The following is a 19,634-nucleotide window of genomic DNA, read 5'->3' on the forward strand; positions in this document are numbered from 1 at the left end:
TAAAAAAAAAAAACCACTACTTTTATTTTCTGTATAAATACCTGAATGTGGAAATCCACTTTCCCCATAGTTGAATGCCTTCATTCCAGTGTTGACAGTGCATTTATTTTTCACCCGTATTTTCACTGCGCCAGTAAAAATCAACACAGAGCAGAAAGTAAGTTATAGAGCATCATTGGCAGGTAGGAATGGGTTATTTCATGGAGGAACGATCTTGAAAAAATGAAGCATTATGTAATAACAAAGAAAACTGTATGGTTCATAGCCTAGGGGACAGCACAGGAATTTGGGGAAGTCAACAATGGCTGAGTTGTGACAAGCACAGACTTTGGAGTCAGACAGCCTGGGTTCAAGTCCCAGCTGTGAAACTTGGTAGTTGCATGACTTTGCAGTTTAGCTCTGTAACCCTCCCTTCCCCATCTGGAAGATGGGGTGAGAAGAGTACCTTATGTGATCTTTGTGGGGTGTTGATGGTGGCATATTATGCAGATATTTTTTAATAAGGGAGACTATTGCAGAGGGAGATGTCTGGGGAAAGAAACACGGAATTCTGATTTCACCCTGTTGGGTTTGAGCTGCGATGATGGAGGAGCTGTGCAGATGCTTTGTGTTTGTTTTGTCCTGAGGTCGGTATTTATAAGCCCAGGGCTACTCCGGGGCTTGTATTTCTTTCTTCCTGTATATCCTCAAAGACTCCACCTGCTCTCCCTCCGCCGCGGGATCCTCACCCCCTCTGTTCTTGGTCCTCCTCGCCTTTGGCTCACCTCCAATCCGTGAAATAGGAGATGATTTGCTGCTTGGACCAGAACACAAGTTCACAAGTCGGAGAGTTGTCATGCTAGTTGCTTTGGGGAATGCAAGAGAAGCAAACACAGGAAAGTTGCACAAAGTCTTGAAATCTCAATCATTTCTCATGGTGGACATCCCCAGTTCACGCTTTCTGTTTCTTAGATGGAAACCCCGATGCCCTGTTGCTGTAATTTGTTCCTTCCGGGGATTGGAATGAACCTCTTAATTCCATGAATCTCTCAATGGTCCCTCCCCCGACCGAATGTCTTCCTCTGACCGCATTCTCCACCCTCTTGGTCATGGGACAGACGTAGGGTGTCATGAAACATGGAGGTCGTTCACCTCATTTCTAAACTCTCCTGAGAGATTTATAGGCCAGCAAAACTCTAAATGGATGACTCCTCTGCATCCCCCCGCCCCCCAAGTGAATCAGAAAGGGGCACTCAGATCATTGCCTTGGAGAGGAGAAATCGAAATGAAACATATTCTTAGGGAACGTGAATAAGACATGTGAACAGGCATAGCAGCACTATTCACAATAGCCAAGACATGGCGTTCCTGTTGTGGCTCAGTGGGTTAAGAACCAAACTAGTATCCATGAGGATGTGGGTTCAATCCCTGGCCTTGCTCAGTGGGTTAAGGATCTGGCATTGCCACAAGCTGCAGCGTAGGTTGCAGCTAGGGTTCAGATCTGGTAATGCTGTGGCTGTGGTATAGGCCAGCAGCTGCAGCTCCAAATTCGACCCCTAGCCTGGGAACTTCCATATGCTGCAGGTGTGGCCCTTAAAAAAAAAAAAAGAGAGAAAAGAAAACAGTAGCCAAGACCTGAAAACAACCTAAATTATGTTCATTGACAGATGAATGGATAAAGAAGATGTACATATACACAGTGGAATACTACTCAGCCATAGAAAAGAACAAACTAATGCCATTTGCAGGAACATGGATGGAACTAGACTCTCATACTAAGTGAAGTAAGAAAGAAAAGTTTAGGTAGTTCCCATCATGGCTCAGCAGTTAATGAACCTGACTGGTATCCATGAGGATGCCAGTTTGATCCCTGGCAGCAGTTAATGAACCCGACTGGTATCCATGAGGATGCCGGTTCGATTCCTGGCCTTGCTCAGTGGGTTAAGGATCTAGCATTGTGCAGCTTGGATCCCATGTTGCTGTGGCTGTGGTGCAGGCCGGCAGCTATAGCTCCTATTCAATCCCTAGCCTAGGAACTTCATATGCCGCAAGTGTGGCCCTAAAAAGACCAAAAAAAAAAAAAAAAAAAGGAAAAAGAAAGAAAGAAAAAGAAAAAAGATAAATACCATATGATAGTACTTAAATTTGGAATCTAAAATATGATAAAATGAACTTATTTACAAAACAGAAACAGACTAATAGATATAGAAAACACACTGAAGGTTACCAAACAGTCAAGTGGGGGGACAAATGAGTTTGAGATGAATATATACAGACCACTGTATATATAAAATATATATATAAAATAAACAGGAGGAGTTCCCGTCGTGGCGCAGGGGTTAACGAATCCGACCAGGAACCATGAGGTTGCGGGTTCGGTCCCTGCCCTTGCTCAGTGGGTTAACGATCCGGCGTTGCCGTGAGCTGTGGTGTGGGTTGCAGACGCGGCTCGGATCCCGCGTTGCTGTGGCTCTGGCGTAGGCCGGTGGCTGCAGCTCCGATTCGACCCCTAGCCTGGGAACCTCCATATGCCGCGGGAGCGACCCAAGAAATAGCTAAAAAGACAAAAAAAAAAATTAAAAAATAAATAGGAAATTATTGTGTAGCACAGGAGCTATATTCTATATCTTGTAATAAACTATAATGGGGAAAGGATGTGTGTGTGTGTAACTGAATCCCTTTTCTGTACACCAGAAACTAACTCAACATTGGAAATCAGCTGTACTTCAGTTAAAAGAGAACACAGAGTGGGAAAGTAGGGAATGTTCTCTTAGCACTGGAAAAAATGAAACGAAGATGCTACAAGTTCCTTGCAGCGGTCTTCCTGACTTTTCCATGAAACGGTTTATAATGATACAAACATACAGTTAAAAAAGGGCCATTTACCCGCCTGAAGGCTGGCGTGGTAGATGTATTTGCTCCTGGCATCCAAGAGCTTTGCTTCATCCATTTGGCAAGACCGTGAGGCGAAGGGCTGATGCTTCTCGTGTAAAAAGGCACCTGAAGCCTTGTGCTGACTTTTTTTTTTTTCCCCACTGTTCAGCGTGGGGACCCAGTTACACATACGTGTATACGTAGCTTTTCCTCCCATTGTTGTGTTGCAATGTAAGTATCTAGACATAGTTCTCAAGGCTGCAAGGCAGGATCTCATTGTAAATCCATTCCAAGAGCAATAATTTGCATCCGTTAACCTCCAGCTCCCGATTCCCCCCACACCCCCCGCCTGCCCGCCCTGGCAGCCACAAGACTATTCTCCAAGTCTTAGGATTTTCTCTTAGGTGTGGGATGCAAATACAATAGCATCAAAGTACTTGTGCACCATTAAAAGTCCGAAATTTTTTTTCATTTAAAACTCTTTGGGGGAGCTCTCATCGCGGCGCAGCGGAAACAAATCTGACTGGGAACCATGAGGTTGCGGGTTCGATCCCTAGCCTTGCTCAGTGGCTTAAGGATCTGGCGTTGCCCTGAGCTGTGGTGTAGGTCGAAGACACGGCTCGGATCCTGTGTTGCTGTGGCTGTGGTGTATGCCAGTGGCTGTAGCTCCTATTAAGACCCATAGCCTGGGAACCTCCATGTGCCGCAGGTGTGGCCCTAAAAAGACAAAACAAAACAAAAAACTCTTTTGAAAGAAAAAATTAAAACAGGCAAAATTGCAACTTTAATCCTTCTTATTATTAACTATTCTTAGCAAGTTCTTGTGATCTCAATGGCCAGACTGATTCATTTGGCAGCTGAGTGTGAAATTTGTATGTGGTTTTATTTTAAAGAGACAGTCAGCTCCTGAATGAGAGAAAATAAAGGCTAGACTACAGGGTATCCATCTATCATGATAGGTTGACAGCTGTGTAACAAGCTCTTCTAGTTCATTTTTCCTAAGTCAGTGATTTGCACTGTAGTATTTTTTGTTCTTATCTGGAAATAGTATTCCTTCTTTTTGCAAAGGAGAGACTTTCTATGCTGATTTTTATCCCCAAGGAGAAAAAAATGGACAGTTTAAGAATGTTTAGCATGACAAATACTATATATGTTCAAGAAATACTTTGAAATGCAAAGTATTAAATATTAAATAGATATTTAATATTAACTATAGATAGAATCAAATATTACATATACAAGAAAATCAAGGGAGTTCTTTGGTGGTTTCATGGTTAAGGATTTGGCATTGACACTGCTATGTTTTGGGTTCGATCCCTTGCCTGGGAACTTCTGCATGCCTTGGGCACAGCCAAAAAAAAAAAAAAAAGTGACTGATTGTGGGAGTATTAATTGGTTGGCCAAGTTTAGCTGGTATGTATATATTTGTCGTGTGTGTGTGTGTATATATATATTGTCCTTTCATATGTATAATAATTCCCACAATTTTAAATTCAAAGAGTAAATCCAGATATTAAGCTTATATTATATATTTGTGTTTAAAGTTGGAGTCTTTTCCTGAATACTTGAAAGGCTCTTAACACATTGCATACTTGGCCTGCTATTATTTCCACAGGGAGCTACATTTATAATTTGCCATAATTAGCTATGCTGTAGTTGTCTTGTACCTCAAGCTACAGGATGTGTATACAGCATTTTCAAAGATGCACCCAGACATCTTGCTTCGTAAGCTGTATTAGCAAGACGAAAACTACATTGGAAAATCATGAGCTCAACATTTTGCTCAGTTTGGGCATCAACAGTCCCATGAATTTTTCAAAGGCAGATCCCCGTGTCCCATGCTGCTCAGACATCTTCCTATTCTAAGCTGGAGGCTGGTGTCCTTAAAAGGCCTCCAGCACTGCGCCGTGGATGCTGGTGAAAGCATTACGAGACTCAGGACTTCTCTCTGAAGCATCGAGGCATCACACAAGACAGTAGGAGTAAGACAGGAATGGACGGAACATAAAATAACGCGTCCTGGGGGAGATGGTCCTGTCGGGCCTTTCACTGTGTCCCCCAGGGCTGGTCACACAGCCTGACATGTCCAACTTCTTTGCGGTCAGCCACAGGTGTCCACATGCCCACACCTGCCCCAGGAGCAAAGACAGATGACAACATCCCCTCTGAAATAGAACCGACGGTGGCTCTCCCAAAATAGTCAACTGCAGCCATCTTCTCCAGATTCCTTGAAAATGAAGCCTGTATTTATAGAAAAGCAGAACTGGCAGGAATAAACTGTGAAGATCCCACTGAGTTATGCTCTTCTTTCCTCTTGACGGAAAATCTTAAGCTGCAGAAGTTGGCCCTGGAAATCTACAAGGCACCCAGACTTGCTGTGTGCTTCTAAGCTTTCCTGCATCCCTAGGGCCTTGAGCAAAAAAAGAGGAAAAAAAAAAAGAGAAACTTTAAAAAATTTAAATGTGCCTCTTCCACATGCTGAAATTGGCTGCGGCCCTGGGGGTGTGGCTGTGAGTTGAACTAGACCTTGTTGGTGAGCTCGTGTCTTGCACGGTGTCGCTGGAAAGGCAGGCGATGCAGTCGCAAACCTTAAAGGTGAAGACTTCAGTTGTGATGAGAATGGCGAAGGGAAGGCACTTGGAAGAATGAGTGGGGGGCTTGACTTAGGCAGAGGAAGCAGGACAACTTTCCTGAGGGAGAGAAGTTAGACCTGGGATCTGAACGAGGGGTAGGAATTTAGAAAGCTAGAACTCCAGGTTGCAGACACAGCATGTGCAAAGGCCCTGTGGTGGAAGAGGCAGGGGTTGAGCAATCTAGGAAAGCAAAGAAGACCAGTGGCTGGAGAATGGAGAGTGAGGAGTGTGGCCTTAAAGAGTGCTTTGCAGAAAAGAAAATCATGGACTTGGAGAATAGACTTGTGGCTGCCGGGGGTGGGGTGGGGGGTGGAATGGGGAGGAGTGGGAAGGATCGGGAGCTTGGGGTTAACAGATGCAAACTAGTGCTCTTGGAATGGATTTACAATGAGATCCTGCTGTGTGGCACTGAGAACTATGTCTAGTTACTTACATTGCAACACAACCATGGGAGGAAAAAGCATGTATACATGTATGTGTAACTTGGTCCCCATGCTGTACAGCGGGAAAAAAAATAAATGAAAAAAGATTGTAACTTAAAAAGAAAGCGTGCTTTGGAAGAGTGATAGGTTTGGAGGAGTGGGGGTGGGGTGGGAAACTGCCAGAAAAAAGACTCTCATTTGAGATACGTGTTTGGGTCAACTTCGTGGTACCCAGAGTTGGCTGTTGACGATGCGGAAGGCAAAGGAGCGGCCTGAGCCGGCTTTGTAACTTTGGGGTCATTTGCTTTCATAGGTTGGTTAGAGTGATGGCCGTGTGTGAGGAGCGTGACCTCTCAGAGTTCTGGAGGCCAGAAGTCCAGCATCGGGTGTGGGCAGGGTTGGTCCTCTGGGGAGCTTCAAGGGACAGTCTGTCCCATGCCTTGCTCGTAGTTTCTCCTGGTGACGGGACTGTACTTCGTGATCCCTGGCCTGCGGCTGCCTAGCTCGAACTCTGCCTCTGTCGTCGCATGGCCCTCCTGCCTCGTCACTCTGTGTCTCGAACCTCCGTCTCCTTTCTCTTACAGAGACACCAGACATTACATGGAGAGTCTGCCCTATATCCAGAATAATCTCATCCAGAGATCTCTAGCATGTCATGTGTGCAAAGACCTTCTCTCCCAGTAAAGTCACATTAACGAGTGTTAAGACTTGGGCCAATCTTTGGAGGATACCATTCAACCCACTATAGTATTGGACTTTAAATGGGGTAGCAGGAGTTCCTGTGTTGTGGCTCAGTGGGTTAAGAATCTGTCCAATATCCATGAGGATGTGGGTTCTATCCCAGGCCTGCATGAGTGGGTGAAGGACCTGGTGTTGCCATGAGCTGTGGTGTAGGTCATAGATGCAGCTTGGATCCTGAATTGCTATGGCTGTGCCTGTGGTGTAGGCCAGCAGCTGCAGCTTCCATTTGACCTCTAGCCTGGGAACTTCCATATGTGCTGCAGGTGTGACCTTAAAAAGGAATAAAAGGGCGGGCAGGGGAGTGGGGGGGGAGGAGAGGTCCAGTGGGTTGAGAGGAGTTTTAAAAAATCAGTAGACTTTGGGAGTTCCTGTTGTGGCTTAGCGGAAACGAATCTGGCTGATATCCATGAGGACGCAGGTTTGATCCCTGGCCTCACTCAGTAGGTTAAGGATCTGGCATTGCCGTGAGCTGTGGTATAGGTCACAGATGTGGCTTGAATCTGGCATTGCTGTGGGTGTGGTGTGGGCCAGTGGCTCTAGCTCCAATTAGACCCCTGGCCCGGGGACCTCATATGCTGAGGGTGTGGCCCTAAAAAGACAAAAAAAAAAAAGAAAGAAAGCAATCAAGAAATGTGGGAAATAAATGATTCCATCTACCGATAGCCAAACACCTATGTATCTTATCTGAAAATTTTGTGCTGTTTTCATTTGCCATTTTCAATCAAGAAACAGAAGGAACACTCTGATTTTAGCATCCAACTCATTGCAAATTGATATTTTCTTGAAAAGATTCTGTGGTTTTTTTTTTTTCCCACTTGAGATGATTCAGTCCATCATAATTTCAGGCCAATAAAGTACTGCATTTTAGTCGATTCATATAAAATCAAGGTTGCTTTTTAAAAACATATACTCCAGCTCCTGAAAACTCCTCTCAATGCAGGTAAAGTTGTGTGGCAATAAAGCAGCAACGCTCAGGTAGGTGTAATGGGTTGCCTGTCCCCCTGCCACACAGTCGGAGACCTGATCACGGTGGCCTGGGTTTTGCTTATGCCAGCCCCACCCAGCTGCCAGCAAGAATGAAGCGCCAGGCCTGCAGTGTGTTGGGAGTTCCCGTCACAGGTCTGACCGGGGCCAGGAGCAGTGTTTGATTTGCCCGGGGTTTTCTATACAGCACAACATGGATGTAACTCTGGGTAGAAGATTCTTGGGGACTCCAGTGATCCTGGAACTCCAGCCTTCTCATCTGGCCCCCTTGACTGATGGTACTTCTGCTATAGGTTCCGCTTATCTCACGCCACCCCCACCCCAGTATAAGAGCCACCCCAAAGCCCGGACTGTTAGCTCACTGCTTCACCTGGCTTCTGGCTGCCCTGCTCCCTCGGGCCACACTCTGCCTCCTTGATTTCTTCCATTGATGCACCCGGAGTTGCTGATGACTTTAGCCCCCACTGGTTTCAAGGAGCCCCTTTCTGGGAGCCCTGTCTCTAGAATTGTTCCTCTTGGAATAAATCTCCTTGGATACTGAGGACCATCTACCTTGGCCTCTGCCTTTGGATGTGGTATGATGGTGTCCTGGCTCTTCCGGAAGAGTCTGCATCTGATAGCCAGGATGGTTGGTCCCCATGTTAAGCCCACTTTGCCAGTTCCTCTCATGTAGGGGTCCCTTGCATGCTGTGTGATTGCAGGGCACATGTGCAACCCCTCGACAGAAGGATTAAATCCAAAGTTATACTTCCAGGCTTATTTTGACATCTTTTGCTAGTGTAGGAATGAAGATCTCTTTCCCAAATGGAATCATGGCCTTTATATCCAGCATAAGACCAGCTGTGTCCATTAGAAAGGCCCTCTGGGTCATCACGGCAGCCCTCTTGAGCTGGACGTTTCTGTTCTTCCCATTCAGGCCAAAGCTGAAACAGGTTGAACACATTGATGATCAAGAGCAAACACGTGGGCGTTCCCATCATTGTGCAGTGGAAACAAGTCCAACTAGGCACCATGAGGTTGCGGGTTCGATCCCTGGCCTCGCTCATGGGTTAAGGATCCAGCGTTGCCGTGAGCTGTGGTGTAGGTTGCAGACGTGGCTCAGATCTGGCGTTGCTGTGGCTCTGGCGTAGGCCGCCAGCAATAGCTCCAATTAGACCCCTGGCCTGGGAACCTCCATATGCCGCAGGTGCGGCCCTGAAAAGACAAAAGAAACAAACAAAAAACCAGACACGTGTGTGCTTGGAAGAGGGCTGGTTGAGGCCTTTGACCCCTTACTTTAATGTTCTCTTAGAGCTCCCCCTTTTTAAAACATTAAATTGTATTGGAGTCTCGTTGATTTACAATGGTGTATTAGTTTCAGGTGTACAGCCAAGTGAATCAGTCATACATATAAATATATCCATTCTTTTTTCCCGTATAGGTTATTACAAACTATTGATTTCCCTATACTATACAGTAGGTTCTCATTAATCTATTTTATGCAGTTGTGAGTTTATATTATTCCCACCCTCCCAATTCTTCCCTTCCCTAATGGTTTCACATCTGGTAACTGTAAGATTGGTTTTGAAATCTGTGAGTTTGTTTTCAGTTTTTTAAATAAGTTCTTTTGATCATTTGCATTAGATCCCACCTATATGTAATGTCATATGATGTTTGTCTTTCTCTCTCCAATTTATTTCACTCAGTGTAATAATCTACAGGTGCATCCATGTTGCTGTGACTGGCATTATTTCATTCTTTATGGCTGCTTAATTGTGTGCTGCATTGTGTACCACATCTTTAGCCATTCCTCTGCTGATGGGCCTTTGGGTTGCTTCCATGTCTTGGCTATTGCAGAGAGTGCTGCAGTGAACATTGGAGCACATGTATGTCTTTGAATTTACTCAGTTTTCTCTGGATGGAGAGTGGGATTTTCTCTGCCCAGGAGTGGGATTGCTGGATCACATGGTGGTTCTACCTTTAGTTTTTTAAGGTACCTCCATACTGTTTTCCACAGTGGTTGCACCAGTTTATATTCCCACCAACAGCGTAGGAGGGTTCCCTTTTCTCCATACCCTCTCCAGCATTTTTGTTTGTGGTCTTTCGGATGATGGCCCCTCTCACTGCTGTGAGGTGATACCTCCTTGTAGCTTTGACTTGCATTTCTCTAATAATGAGTGATGTTGAGCATCTTTTCATGGTGGTGTTTTGTTTGTTTTTGCCACCTGTGTGTTTTCTTTGGAGAACCGTCTGTGCCCATTTTTTTGATTGGGTTTTTTGGCGTTTTTGATATAAAGCTCTATGAGATGTTTGTACCCGTTGGAAATTAATCCCTTATCGGTCACTTCAAGAGCTCCCTTTTTTAAGCTAATAAGGTAATGTTATCTACCTGGCCAGAGGTTATGACTTCAGACTTCTGTAAACCATAGGGAGTGCAGGAAATGATACCAGCTTGGCATGTTGCACTTATTTCTGTGCCAAATGCTGTCCCTGTTCCTTAAAAAAGGCATCGATGAGGACAGACCTGTCCCCTTCCTTCCAAAAGTTACGGTCTTAAGGGAAAAACAGGTAATTACGCCAGGACTTATATAACAAAGTATGAGCGACAGGAGATGCCCAGGGATCCAAGAACTCAAGGAGACAAAGCCAACTGAATTACTAGTTACCAGGAAAGTTTCCTAGTGAAATGGGTGTGAACTAAGGAGTTAGGCAGTGAGTAGAGTCTTCACTCCCAGTGGAAAGGACAGAATGTAAGAAAGCCTAGAAAAGAGAGGAGGAGAGATGGGCAATTTATAGCTTGGAAAGCAGTGGTGATTTGAAAGGGGTTGTTGGGGTGGGGAAGCACAGAACTGAGAGAGATGAGGATGAAGAGGTGGGCAGGGGGGGTCTGCTCATACAGGTTCTTACAAGACTGTAGTGGAATCTAGACGTTATCCTCACGCATTATCCTGATGGAGCCATCAGAAGACCTGCCTTTGGGGAAGCTCATTCTCTACACTATGGGGAAAGCTTGGAGTGGGACCAAATAACTTTTCAAGTCGTTAATATAACTTCCATATATTTGTGTCTGTAATGAGAGAAGATTTACTTGTTAGGGAATTAAGAAGACATCTCCTTGCTGTCACATCAAACCGAATATTAAGTGTCTCTATTGATTCTGGTAACAAGGCAGCTGGTTAGCAGGTGGTTGATTATACTGTTGGGGAGAGATGCAGATAACCTAGTCTAAAACAGTGATGTTGGGAACTGCAGGCTATGAACAATCGCAAGAGGTATTTAGGAGACAGACTGAGCAAGACTGGATTACAGATTAGATGTGGGGGATAAGGGCAGAATAAAGAACCAGGCTCTGGTTTCTCACTGAATAGCTGCATGCAGTTAGGTGGGTGGAGGTACCACTCACTACATCGGCTTTGGGGGCAAGATGAGCAGCTGGCTTTCCTGTGCTGCCAAGATACCCAGGATGGCGGGATAGCGCATACAGAGGGCTGGGATCAGGAGAGGTCTGGCTGGAAAAGCAGATCTTCAAGTCATGGGATCTGGATATTTGTGAAGCCAGAGGATGAAAACTGCAACAGGAGAATGTGAGGTGGGAAGCAGAGGGGCTGTGGCAGTTCCTTGAGGACCACTGACCAGTCTGTTAGGAGCACAGGCAGCGGCATCTACAGAGAAGGCAGACAAGGCCTGCTGGCGGTTAGGAGGAAGACCAGGAGCAGCCGTTGGTATCCCCTAACCAGAGCAGGAGAGAGTTCAGGAAAGCAGGAGGTCTGCTGCCCCGTCCTGCCAAGAGGATGACTGAAATGTGGCTGGTGTGTCGGGTGACACCTCATCACTGGTGTCCTTGGGGAGAAGAACGGTTTCAAGGAACCATATGGCTGGGATTTTAGAAAGCACACGGTGAAGTTCCCACTGTGGTGCAATGGGATTGGCAGTGTCTCGGCAGTGTCAGGACGTGGGTTCGATCCCCAGCCCAGCGCAGTGGGTTAAGAAGTCAGTGTTGCTGCTGAGGCGGCGTAGGTCACAACTGCGGCTGGGATTTGATCCCTGGTCTGGGAGCTCCATGTGCCGATGGGCGGCCAATAAAGAAAAAAAGCAAGCAAGCATATGGTTATGGCATAAGTGAGAGTGGAGGAAGCAGGCGTCTTTTAAGGAGTTCAGCTGGGAGGGAAAAGGAGAAATACAGAGTAATCAGCAAAAGCGGATGTGAGCGTAGGGAGGTGTTTCTTTGTTCAGGATTCGTGGGATTGTGTCAAGATGCAAAATTCGCCTTAACATGGTTGTGACGTTAGGGAAAAAGCAACATCAACTCAGTGACTGAGGCTAAATAAATACATTTCCACACATTTTATTCAGTGATGACAAGTCTCCTGACTAGGAAAAACAAACATGCAGATAATCAGAGTACTATTTAGCATCTGATTTTAATAAGAAATCATCAAGCTGTGAGGCTTTCAACACCTGCCTGGATCACCGTTTTCTTTGTGCGATGGGAACATTCCGTTTCTTAAAAGAAAAAAAGGCTGCGTGTGGTCAGCCTGTGTATCCACGATGTCCCGCAAAGGACATAGCGAGGAGTTCGAAGGCAACGTAGACGTAATGGCCCTATTTTATTTTATTTTTTCCCATTTTTGGCCACCCCGTGGCATGTGGAGTCTCCAGGCCAGGGATCAGATCCGAGTCACAGCTGCGACCTCCACCCCAGCTGCGGCAATGCCAGATCCTTTCACCCGTTGTACCGGGCAGGGGATTGAACCTGCGTCCTGGTGTTGCAGGGACGCCAACGATCCCGTTGTGCCACAGCAGGAACTGCCATGGCCCTCTTTGAAAGGCCGTCTCTCGGAGACTAAAGGTTGTGGAAATCCATACCCCCTGGGAGAGGAGGTTGTGAAGAAATACTGTTTGCTGTCCAAGGGAACTTTCTCCGGCAGTCTGCTTACATGCCAGGACTGCAAAATCCTTGATGGCAGGGAGCCTGCCTCTGCCCCTCTGTCCCCCTGCACTGAGTAGAGCCCCTGGCGCAGTGGGTACCTGAGTGCGGTGACCAGCCAACTCTATTGTCGAGGGCTTCTGTTTAACATCTTTCCAGGTCGAGTTTGCTTTAACCATTTCGTATGGACAGCAGCAGTAGCAGTTGCTATCATCTGTTGGGTTTTCTCTGAATGTGAAATATGCATGACCCTTTGCCGGCCTTATTATTTGATTCTCACAAGAGACGCGCGTGGTGTTATTAGCCCCATTTGGCAGGTGAAGGCACTGAGGCTTCAAGTAGCTGCTTTCCAGTTAGAAATGGCAGGGAGTTCCCATCGTGGCACAGTGGTTAGCGAATCCAACTAGAAACCATGAGGTTGCGGGTTCAATCCCTGGCCTTGCTCAGTGGGTTAGGGATCCGGTGTTGCTGGGAGCTGTGGTATGGGTTGCAGACCCGGCTCGGATCCCGCACTGCTGTGGCTCTGGCGTAGGCTGGCAGCCACAGCTCCCATTGGACCCCTAGCCTGGGTACCTCCATGTGCTGCCAGAGCAGCCCAAGAAATGGCAAAAAGACAAAAAAAAAGAAAGAAAGAAAGAAAAAAGAAAAGAAAGAAATGGCAAAGCTGGAATTTGAGCTTAGTCTGGAGTCTTATCACCTATAGCGTATTTCGGATCCACAAGGCTGGGAACTCGTAATTCAGGTGCTTTACAGCCAGTCATTGATCTGCACTTCCCAGTGATGTTACAGGATACTTACCTGTTCTAACATATCTCCAGGAAGCGGAAAAGTGAAGGAAGAGAAGCTCATCAATAAAATGCGACCCTGGAGGCCCTAATGTCTTTCTTGAATGTCCTTAGAGGCAGGGGTTGACGTCTCACCCATCTCTGGATCACACAGTGTCTAGTTCAATGCCATGTACGTGACAGACACTGTTTGGACTGGCTAAGAAAGAATAAATTGGCCCTGGCTGCAAACAAATACCATTCCAAACCATTGCATTTATGTTTGCATTGGCACAGAGTGTCTTTCGGCTCTTTGGCCCATAGAAACAAAATTGGCAAACTCAATTAGGTACATAAAATCAATTAGGTAAATAAAACAAAATAGGCTCACACAGGCCTCTGGAGCAGGTGCTCACGTTAGGGATAGACATTTGGCAGAACGGATTCTGAAAGGACACAAACCTTACAGCATTTGTCAGGTGTCTGCTTGGCCACTGATTTCCAAGATTAACTCGGGAGTGCAGGCAATGAGGTGCAGAAGATCAGGGATTAAGAAACAGGCCCTGGTGCTTGACTGCCTAGTTATCTCAGGCAAGTTATTCGTACTCTGATTGCCTCAGCTAAAATAGCACTAAGACTGGCACTTTATAAAGCTTTGAAAAAGAAGTTAGTTGCGGTGGCTCTTAGAATAATAGCTGGCACAAAGGAAGTTTTTTGCAAGTTTTCTCTGTCGTGATTTCTTTTTTCTGGAGATGCGTTGCAAAGCGAACCAACATCCAAGCGTGAGGACAGACCTCTGAAAGTGTCAGTGTCTGGATGGTGTATCTCTCAGCTGACAGTTGTGGTGTGCTCCTCTGAGATGCGGGTAGGGTTGATTTAGGTACCGGATGTCAGGCTTCGCTTTCAGGCGCGTGGTCCAATTCCACGAAGCCGGAGTTTACCCCGTGTTTTCCTAGGGACCATCAAGTTAGTCTGTTAGAGTCTTTCCGCTTTTATGGATTTACAATTAAGTGAACAAACACAAAGGCCCCTGAGGAAGTGCTTCATCCGGTTTCCCCTTTGCTGTGGTCATAGGCCAAAGCGCTCGTGATGATGTTATGAAAGGGTGTTGCTGGGGGAAAAAACAGCGAAGGTGTGGTCTTCTTCTGAGCATCAGATCTCTGTGGCAAGTCAGCATGTCCCCAAACAGAGGAAGATGTAGGCGGCGTGCCCTGTACTTTATTTTCCAAATCTGGACAACTTGGACAGTAAAATGAGAGGCCGCTACAGCTTCAGCCAGGACAGTGAGCTGAAACAGGCCTGGGCCAGGCAAGGCGGGCAGCATGGACCCTCTCTGCAAAACCACGTGGACATCAGTGGCAGACCCCGAGGCCAGTTCAGATGTGCAAAGAGCACAGAGGTGCCAGTTAACCCGCAGGAGAAACTGGGACTGAGACGCATGAGCTTTTGAGTGGCCCCCCAACTGTCGTCATTCTGGTGCACTTGATGAATGGCAGTTGAGCCCCTTGGCATCTTTGCAGGCTTCCGTTTCTTTGTTTCCAGCCCTAACAATAAATGGTTTCGCTCTCCTCTCCTGCCCCTCTGCTGAACGTCTTGATTGGAAATTTTGTCCCAGGGCCAGTTTCTTCCATTAATAATGCTTTCCCTCTCCCTGCAATATCTCCCTGCCCCCACCCGTGCCCGGTTCTCGACTGCGCCTGCGCTCAGCCTCCGGACCGGCAGGCACGATGCCTTCCTGACCGTCTGGGAGCCGACCTCACCCTCTGCTGCTGCTGCTCCCTGGACCAGGCCTGAGAGCCGGCTCCGCTTGCCCTGAGCACTTCCTCTCTGCCCCCAACACAGTCTTCTCCCTTTATTCCTGTCCCTCGGCTCCCCCCCGCCTCATTCTTCCTCCCTCTTTCCTCCTGGGAGTGCTCATTTGTCCCATTGGAAGCTCCAATGTCTCCTGAATTCATTACACTCTCAGACATTTGCTGGCTCCACCCATGTGGCAGCAGTGGACTCAGATCTCCAGAAGCACCCTGACACTCTGAGGTGAAGCGTCATTCACTTTGGGGACACCTTCGAATCAAGCCTCTATTGTAGTTCCTTAACCAGCCCGGTGACAGGTGACAGATGTGCAGGCTCCGCTTTCCACGGCCACTTGAATGTATGACTGTCTCATTTCATGAGGCTTCACTTGATGGTGCGTCGGAGATGATGCATTTTCTGCACATTCAAGGTTTGTAGCAACCCTGTGTCGAGCAAGTCTGTCGTCACCATTTTTGCAACAGCATTTGCTCGCTGCCTGTCTCATGTCACATTTTGCTCCTTCGTGCATTATTTCAGACTTTGTCATTATTATTTGTGGCAGTGATCAGTGAACTTTGGAGTTACTACTGCAACTCACTGAAAGCTCAGATGACAGCATTTTTTAGCAATAAAGTGTTTTCATAATGAGATATTTACCTTTTCCTAGACATAATGCTATTGCATACTTAATAGACTACAGTATATTGTAAACATCACTGTGTTTTATTTATTTTGTCTTTTTGTCTTTTCTAGATCCGCATCCATGGCATATAGAGGTTCCCAGGCTAGGGGTCGAATCGCAGCTGTAGCCACTGGCCTACGCCAGAGCCACAGCAATGCAGGATCCGAGCCACATCTGCGACCTACACCACAGCTTACAGCAACATCAGATAGATACTTAACCCACTGAGCGAGGTCAGGGATCGAACCCTCAACCTCATGGATCCTAGTCGGATTCGTTAACCACTGAGCTACGACGGGAACTCCCACTTTTATATACACCAGGAAACCAAAAAATTCCTGTGACTTGCTTTATGGTTTTGTTTGCTTGATTACGGTGGTCTGGAACAAAACCCACAGTGTCTCTGCAGTTTTTGCCTGTAGATATTCATCTCTGTGTTTCCCAGAATCCTTTGACCTCACCCTTTGGACTTTGATTCACTGTAAACGTAGTAATAGCATATTAGCCCTACTGTACCAGTGGTGGCGGGGGGTAGTTGAGGGCCCATTACGTGGCAGATACTGAACTAGCTGTGATACAGGGCTCAGCGCCTCAACAGTTGTAGGCAGTGACTCCTCATGTCTGTTCTATAGATGAGGATAGTGAGGCTTAAGGGTCAGTAACTTTCCAGGGTCCCCTGGCTGGTTAATGGCAAAGTCCCGGAGGATTTGAATGCAAGCCTGGCTCACACCAAAGTCTTCTAGGCTCTGCTGGGAAGTATCACTGTTCCGTGTATCTTGAGAGTATAGAGCATGAAAAAGTTGCAGTATTTGTCTATCTGGGTGGATGGGTGGGTGTTAAAGACACTTGAATTTAGAAAGCCGATCTTAAGAAAGCAAAATAATGTTGGTAATAAGACGTGGTGATTCAGTGATTAATGCTGGAATTCCTGAGGCTCAGAAAGATAACCTATATGATGTGTATTCATTTGTATTTTTAATTTTATTTTATTTAATTAATTTATTTATTTTTGCTTTTTAGGGCCACACCTGCAGCATATGGAGGTTCCCAGGTTAAGGGGTCAAATCGGAGCGACACCTGCTGGCCTGCAGCACAGCCACAGCAACACAGGATCCGAGTCGTGTCTGTGACCTACACCACAGCTCACGGCAATGCCAGATCCTTAACCCATTAAGCCAGGCCAGGGATCAAACCTGCAACCTCATGGTTCTTAGTTGGATTTGTTTCCGTTGCACCACAATGGGAACTCCCCTTTGTCTTTTTTTTAAAAAAAATGACTTCCTTGGGGGTCTAGGTTGATTTGTGGTGTTGGTTGCCCGGTAACGTTGTAGGAGATAGGGGAATAATGTTAGGCAGTAAATCCATTAGGATTTGGAGCTTGTTTGACTAAAACAAATACCCAGTAACCTTAATAAGGAAAATAGATTGGGAGCCCACACTTGAATCAGATCCCTTCTGAAGGTCAGTTTTCGAGGTCTTTTTGTTAGCTCGGGGGTAAGATGGGATGGGGCAAAATGTGTGAACATCACATGTGTTCGTGAAATCATGTGAAGGAAAGAAAGCGTTGTGTGCCAAGATCGCACCCTGAGTGGCAGTCTGACCTGGGGACGGAGGACGTGGCTGAGAATCCCAGATGCCCCAGAGGACTTTGCTGTCCAGTCCCAGCGAGGTCTAATTAAGCGAGCTCTGAGAGGTCTTTTGTGGCGTAGAAGTCAGAGAGGGGAGTTAATGATGTTCAGATGCAGATAGAATCTCGGCACAGAAGCCTCTTGTAACGTGTGGTCTATTTTTATACTCCAATTAGCCAAGTGTGAGCTTCGAAAGAGCAGGCATGTCTCTTCTGTGGTACAGTGACACATCGGTGGCCTTAGAAAGCCACTGGCTTCCATGGCGCCCAGGTTTCTATTCCCTGGTTTCTTGGGAGCCGTGAGAGGCTCTGAAATTGTAGGAAGCTGCTCACTGCCACGGCACGTGTTGTCACAGGTACACGTGACAAGGGCCTTTAAGTACTTGGCAGCCACCAGGAAGGGTAGTTTGAGTATCATGCTAATTACATTTCCAGGTGTCTTTATGAAGATTAGATGAAGCAGCTACAGGCGGGCACTTTTACAATAATCTATTCCTATGTTAAAAAAAAAAAAAAGTTATGCAATTTCTCCACCGCAGCACAAAATTCTATTTCATGCATGGACAACTGGAAAGATTTATTTCCAGAAAATTTGCCATTATAACGAGGATAATTCTTGCCTGCTTCATGAATGACTGAAACTTCACATGATAGATGTGGATCCAGGTAGATGGTTGCAGAGATACTTGGGACAATGGGCCTTCCCTGATGGCCATGGTCGCCTAAGTTTCTGGTGGTTCTGTAGAGACTGCTGGGCTCCTGGGTGTTGAATGCTAATTGTAGATATATAACTACATGTCTTTTAAATAGCCATTTTATGGCCTTATCACAAACTGCATCCCCATGGAAGGTAATTACTGCCATAATTTTATATTTAGATTCTAAATAAGAAAACCTGAGGGTTTTTTTTTTAAACAAAAAGAATGGATTCCATTAAAGTTTTTTTTTTTATTGAAGTTTGAAAGTAGAAACTTCGCCCTCCATCCTACTCGCTTACAAATTACACTTGTTTATACATATTTGCTTACATTCGCTCTTAGTAACTTCACATAGATGAAATGAAAATGGGAATGTTACCAGATGCAGGTTCACATGCCTGATGCATGATGAGGCAAACCAACCAAAGCATCAGAGTTTGGGGCAGAGAACGCTTTATTGCAGGGCCATGTAAGACAAATAGGTGGCTCGTGCTCTAAAAACCCCAAACTCCTTGAAGGGTTTCAAGGAAGCGTTTTTAAAGGCAAGGTGAGGGAGGAGGGGCATAGCTGGTTGTTGCAAACTTTTTGGTGTAGGAATCCTTTGTTCTTGCAGCCGTCCAAGTGTCCATCAGGTTACGATGTTTCTGTAAACCTCCAACAAGACACATGTGATTTCTCCGTTAGGCAACTTTTTATCCCTATATGAAAAGAAAAGTGGTAGACCCTTAAAGGTCAGAACCTTGAGAATGGGCTCTCTTGGACATTTCAGGCAATAGGCAACATTCTTAGCTCAAAGCAGAAGCAATAGAATATAGAGGTTCAAGTCCATGAAACAGATCCAATATGGAGTCAGATTTGTTCTTCCCTATTATATAAATGTCATTTTATCTTGCTCTCACTTCAATTTGTTAACTTCATGTTATGGTGTAGTAGGTCTCTAGCTCATGGTTGGCCAAGTCACCTTTGTGATAATGACTGTAAAACATTCCCCTGGGAATGTGCCATGGTAAATAACCTGCCACAAACATTGGTCTGTGTAGCACTTTTCTTCTGTACTTTTTTCTTTAGGGTAGAGGACTGGTTGTGGGGCACGTTGGGTGTGAGGTTTTGAACTCTTGCGCTCCAGAAAAGTTGTAATGTGACCTGGAGAGTGCTGCTGTCACCCTCAGCAGGGCTGGAATACAGGGATGGGTAGTGGTGTTAGGTTCTGATTGTGCTCGCTGAGAAATCAAGCTGGGAGGGGTGGGTTAAAATGTCGAGGCTGCTCCAGCATGAGACAGTCTGTCCAGATGGCCCTCAGGGGGGAGCCCTTGTGATCTTTGCCTTCTCTTTGGACTGATTTCTTCTTTCATGGTTTATTTTAAACTCCTGGTACAAATGTCGCAATCCACTTGCCCTCAAACCATTTTCCCCATCAGAACGGCTGAGCTTCAGTGAGAACCTTAGTGAGAGCCAGCGGGAAGATACCTAGCCATCATTACCAGTACAAACCAGCAGAAAAACAAGAAATATTACTTACATATGGTCTCAGAT

At 46.1% G+C, this 19,634-nt stretch overlaps 1 protein-coding gene across 16 annotated transcripts in view; it reads left to right on the top strand.

Annotated features, from left to right (window-relative positions):
• The window catches only part of PHACTR1 (phosphatase and actin regulator 1), a 561,465-nt gene that overhangs the window by 344,013 nt on the left and 197,818 nt on the right, over nucleotides 1-19,634 (top strand). The gene's annotated exons all lie outside the window — the stretch shown is intronic.

Source organism: Sus scrofa, chromosome 7 (assembly GCF_000003025.6).
Source record: "Sus scrofa isolate TJ Tabasco breed Duroc chromosome 7, Sscrofa11.1, whole genome shotgun sequence".
NCBI classification, from domain to species: domain Eukaryota; kingdom Metazoa; phylum Chordata; class Mammalia; order Artiodactyla; family Suidae; genus Sus; species Sus scrofa.